The sequence below is a fragment of the Pyrus communis genome, chromosome 1 (genome assembly GCF_041283825.1).
Source record: "Pyrus communis isolate YQ-2024b chromosome 1, ASM4128382v1, whole genome shotgun sequence".
NCBI classification, from domain to species: Eukaryota; Viridiplantae; Streptophyta; class Magnoliopsida; order Rosales; family Rosaceae; genus Pyrus; species Pyrus communis.
In genome coordinates, this window is record NC_142565.1 from 19,252,150 (window position 1) to 19,258,011 (window position 5,862).

Sequence of the window (5,862 nt, forward strand, 5' to 3'; positions counted from 1 at the left end):
GGCGAGGCCGTTTGCTCTGTGCAATCAGTGCAGTAGTGGCCAGTACTAGAGTTGGAGTGGTTGTCTTTCCAGCTAAAGGAGCCGTAATAGTTGTAGCCTTTTTTGGAGAAAGAGTGAGTTTCTTCTTGGTTGCAACCATCGCAACCACATCGACCTGTTTTATTGCATGACCACCTATAAAAGATAAGCCTGAGTCAGAATGAAGTTTGAATAGATGAACAGAGAAATAAATAATATATATACCTTAAGCCGTTTCTTTGGATTTTGGAGCAAGAGACTTCTTTGGTCGATTACCAAAAAGTTTCTTTGAAGTTTCTAGAGTATTTAGGCGAAGGCGGAATTTGGTACATCGCTCTTGAAATTCCTGCTCGACTTCCTCACATTCTCTCTCTGAGGAGCCAGAGAGGCATTCTCGGCCCAAAAGTGAGCGAGAGGTGAGGAGTGGAAGGTATCGTAACCAAAGGGAAGGTCGTGAGCTAGGGTGAATGACCCCCAAGATTGTTGAAAGTTGGCTTCCTCTGCTTCTTCCCATGCCGAGGTAGGGAGGTTGATGGAAGACGAATATTTTTGGCGGCGACAGACCAAAAATTTTTCATCTGACAAATCTTCAATGCTGAAGAAATATTTGAAGATGTCTTCGACCCAGTGAGTGAGAATAGGGCGCGATGCCAGTTGAAAGCCCATCACTTCAAAAGAGTTGAAGCTTAGGATTTTTGGTCTCAATGTGGAAAAGTAGACCTACAACCAGAGTTGAAAAACCCAGAATAGGCTGTTCTGGTGTGGATCGATTTTCCCAACAAAGGGCTCAGCCAAGCACTAAGTGAGGTTGGCGATGATGGCTGGGTTGAGGACCAGGACATGGCCACTGGCATATTTTCAGCCAAACACTTGTTCGACTTAGTACAAAAGATGAATTTATTGTACCAGTAAAATAAGAAGGCGTCGTACTTTTCTTTCTTGAGATCTTCCTCTTTTAAGCCAGCAAAGTGGCTGATTAAGATGCTGTAGTTGAAGAAATTTTTGTGCAGTTTATGCACATCTTCTTTTGATGCCTTCTGATTTTTCTTTGTCAAAATTTCAACGGCACACTCGTCGAAGACTATTTTCAGATCCAGGTCGAATTGATACCGATGAAAGAGTAGTATCAATTGGGAGACCGGAGGGAGAAATGCCAAGTATGGCTGTGATATCCGGCACGGTTAGACCAATGAGGCCAAGAAGAAGAACCATAGTATTGGTGGCTGAACACTAGAAGCTCAGGGCGGCCATTAGGAGCTCTCGGTCTATATTGATCTCAAGGGTTGAAAGTTTGATAACGTCAAAGATGTTGAAAGTCTTCCAGTCATCACCAAAGCGTGGCTCTATTCCGATGACCCAAGCAACCCAGGTCACAGGGGTCGAGGGCCAGGCTCCTTGAGGTTTGGTCGATTCCCACTTCGACCAATCATACCCTTGGAATAAGGGTTTTAGGCAGTAGGCCTTCAGCATTTCGATGATGATTTTTGGGATGTTATTCTTAAAGAGTGGTCCCATAATGTAGTGATAGGCGCTTGAATCACCATCAAATCGAAGGGTTTTGATTGCATTCTAATGATAAAGTCTTGGCATTTGTTGCATTCCTCGGTGAGCTTGGTAATGAAGGTATTGGAGGCCATTGAAGTAGGTTTGAAGGTTTTTCTGGGTTTTGAAGTTTTATCTCTTTTTCTGGGATGAGAGCAAATGGCAAGAATTTCTTAAAGTTGAAAGTGTGAAAGTTCAAATGAAGCTAGGCAAAGTATTTATAGGCAATTGAGGGAGAAGATCAATGGTTTAGTTTTAAAAGATGAGGGGTAAATCTGACCAGAGAATTTCACAATCATAACAAATCTTTGAAAATCTAGGTGAATAGGCCGAAAAGCATGCAAATTAAGGTAGCATGATTGTGTGTAACAACGAAATTTATAACGAAGAGACGTTTAGGTGTCTGCACGCCTCGAACGTGGGTGTACGCATTATTAAAGATGGACAGTCGCAATGAGAAGCTGCCATGTGTCAAGTTTTGCAGCGTTTCAAGAAAATTGACAAGGGTGAGAGATCGTGCTTAATAAATGCGTCTGGATGGTTGGAATATTTGAGGTTTGCAATGTTCTCTGGTTTTCTAGAAGGAGTATGCTAAGGGTTTATTCTTTGCCAATAAATCACTTCTTCAAGGTCGAGGCTCGGCCAGGAATTATAAGCCGAAGACCTCAAAAGTGAGGGGCCAATGTTTGGGCCCAAAATATTATTTTGGGCCGAGCTTAGAGTCATTCTCGGTCCAATAACTTTCATCTAGAATTTTGTCATAGACTGTCCAATCAAGGTTGGCCGAATCCTATTATAAAGAGGATTGGTTTAGATAAGGGTAAGGTAGTTGAACCCTAGTGCAACAAGGAGTCTTAAAGCTAAGGATGCTTAGAATTAAGGGATGAATTTGGTTCATTAAGGAGTTTGGTTCGAAGTCCTATAGGGGTTAGGATTGGTCGAAACCTGATCAGATTGGGTTAAGGAGTTCTAATCCAAGTAAGTTTCTAGTTCGGCCATAAGGGGGTTCACTGCTATAAATAGAGAAGAGAGTGCATCATTCAAGGCCTCTTCAAATCAACACACAAATTGCCTTGCGCAAACCTTTTCAACAACCTTGAGATTTTTTCCTTTTCCCCTTTTCTTCTCGCAAACACATCTTTAGTTTGGATAGACAGCACTGTGAAGTCAACCAACGACATCTTCAATTTGGATAGATAACACTGGAGCCGTCGAATCAACCGATTGAGGAGCATCTTCAATTTGGATAGACAGTACTGCTTAGAGACTGATTGGTTATTTATCCAAGTCTCGGTCAATAAGGATCTTCGAGTCCTTGTTGGTAGAGGTCATCTCATCAGCATTCTTAGTGAAGTGAGGTGTTACCAGGTTACTAGGGTAAGCACATTAAAAACCTGTTTTATTTTATGATTGGATATTTGCAAGTACATTTTAGAGTTCAGCATTCCAACAACCAAACCACATTTACAATCAAGACATTCATCTCTTTCGAGTATTTGTGTCAGTACAGTCTGGTACCAATTTAGTGTACTTATATTCTCACGAATATAATTACCAAGACCGAACCCAGCTTTGACAATTTGTGAACTTCGAAGAAACTAGCAACCTTGTCTTCAGGCTCTAGAACCCGAAGGCCGAGACGTGCTCCTTCCTCAGCCGCAGTCGCAAGATCAAGAAGTCAGCAGCGCGTCCAATGCCATATCAACATATTTTACTCCCCAACCGAACTTGGCTGATGAGTTGGCACACCCTGCACATAACCGACATAGTTAGCTTATTAATTACTCAGCCTGCGTACCACGTAGGCTTGGTAGTTTTTAGGGTCAATACCTAGTAAGACTCATTTTTTAAGGTCGCATAGGAACATGTCTCTTGCACAAAAAGCTGAAGCTGATATGGCTGAAGTTCATGAATTGCTCCAAGAGAAAGTATCGAATTCATAAGTAGACAAGCTGTTGGTCGTCAAAATCTTGGATTCATTCATGATGACTATAAGAATTATTTGTGTTCCAAGCAAACAAAAGAGTTGAAGTTAGGTGATACAGGCGGAGTGTTGGAATATTTACAAAAAATACAGTTGAAGGATCCTAATTTCTTTTATGCTATACAAGTGGATGAAGATGATTTGATTACTAATATCTTATGGGGTAATTCAAGGATAATGTTGGATTATGATTATTTTGGTGATGTTGTATGTTTTGATACCACATATAGAAAAAATAAAGAAGGAAGGCCTTTTGCGATGTTTGTTGGTCTCAACAATCATAAACAAAAGGTTGTATTTGGTGTTGTATGATTTCATGCAGAGACGGCTGCAACATTCAATAGGTTATTTGATACTTTTTCAAGGCTATGTCTGGAAAAAAAAAAAAAAAAACCTAAAACTATTCTAACTAATCAAGATGCAGCAATGGCCAAAGCATTGTTTGAGAAGTGGCTACAAACATGTCATCGTTTATGCATCTGGCACATGTACCAAAATGCAGCCAAGCAACTTGAAAGTGTTTTTGAGAATTTTAATGCTTTCGTTAAGGAGTTTAGTAGTTGCAAATGCGACCATTAGGATGAAGATGATTTTCTAGATGCTTGGAATAATGTTCTAGAAATATAATCTTACAGACAATGATTGGTTGAACTGATTGTTTGCTATAAAAGAGAAATGGGCATTAGTTTGTGGGCTGCAAACTTTTTGTGTTGATATTACTACGACTCAACGCAGTGAAAGTACGAATAGTGCTATCAAGAAGTATGTCAATTACAAATATGATTTGCTATGATTTGTTAAACATTTTGAAGGGTTGGTCGACAATCGTCAGTACCAAGAGTTGAGAGCTGAATTTAAAACAAGTCAAAGTTCTTTTGCATTGTCATTTCCAATAGAAATATTTAAGTATGTAGTAGGTATTTATACACCAACAGTGCTTAAATGGTTTCAAAATGAGTAATGCAAAGCTCATGATTGTACCTTGATCTCCAATGGTGAGATTGGAAGCCTAATTATCCCTCATAGGAAGAATTGGCACAATACAGTCACATTTGACTCGACAGACAATATTGTTTGAATTATGTAGTTGTAAGAAGTATGATTTTGTAGGAATCTCGTGTGCACATGCTCTAAAGGTTCTTTCTACAAGAAATATTACAAGTATTCCAACTCAGTACATCTTGGAGAGATGGACAAAAAATATCAAGTCTAGGAGTGCAAAAGTTACTCTCAAGATCTCAAGTAAAGATGACCCAAATGCCAACATTGTAAGGTGTTATAGAGAGCTATGTTGATTGCATATTCAACTAGCAACACGAGCAGCAGAGATGCCAGAAGCATATGAAATTGCTATATCAAGTTTGATCAAAACGTTGGGAGAGATTGATGCATGTTTGAAGGAGAAAGCAACTCAACAACCAACCCAGTGAGTGCATTTAAGCTCAGTGAGACTATATGCATAAATGATAATGCCATCCAAGTTAGAGGAATCAAAACTAAGGAAAAAGTTGTTGGAAGTTCTAGGAGGCCAAGAAATACTCTAGAAAATGCCACCCAAAAAAAAAAATTAAAAAAAAAACAAAAAGCCCGGGATAAGGAACAAAAATTTACAACTATGGACTTTGTTGCCGATTCTACACAATCAACTTTACCTCATACTACCATATTGCAATCAGTATGTAGCCCTTCAATTTGTGGATTCATTGAAACTTATGGTTTTGAACATCTATTTAAATTTCATTTAGTGAAGAGTTCCATCTAATTTTAGACAGTTATATAAATTTAGGGTTGTCAGCCCAATCTAATGCCTGGACATATGCATTTTGGACAACCACATGATTTTTCACAGGTATATAGGTTCACTTATACTTCAACAAGCTTGCACATATTTTCTTAAATATATTGTTGACTTATAAGCAAATTTTTTATCCACTTGTGTTTGTATGTATATTAGCAATACTATTTAGGGATCCAAAATCCTACAAGCATTTATCCGCAAGGTCCAAGTAGCATGGTTAATTTATAGCAGGTAACCCCTTGTAATTGGTTAATACTTTCTTGTTTTCCCATTTATAATTTCTTTCTCGAAGGAGTAATTTTATGTCATTATATATGCATATAGGCCCAGATACAATTGCTTACAACGAAGGATTAGTCTTTGATGAGCTCTCAAATGACAACCACCACGAAGACTCATGATAATGATATGAAAGTGCAAGATGCTATGCTATATGAGAAGAGTGCTCAAGGAATTTACTCTGTTTTGGGACTAAAGTTTCAGTTAATACTTTTTATTAAAGATCCATTTTATTTAGTTT

General features: G+C 38.7%; 1 pseudogene; it reads left to right on the forward strand.

Moving 5' to 3' along the window:
- Positions 1–2,000: 2,000 nt before the first annotated feature.
- Positions 2,001–4,839, forward strand: LOC148699320 (protein FAR1-RELATED SEQUENCE 5-like; annotated as a pseudogene).
- The last annotated feature ends 1,023 nt before the right edge of the window (positions 4,840–5,862 follow it).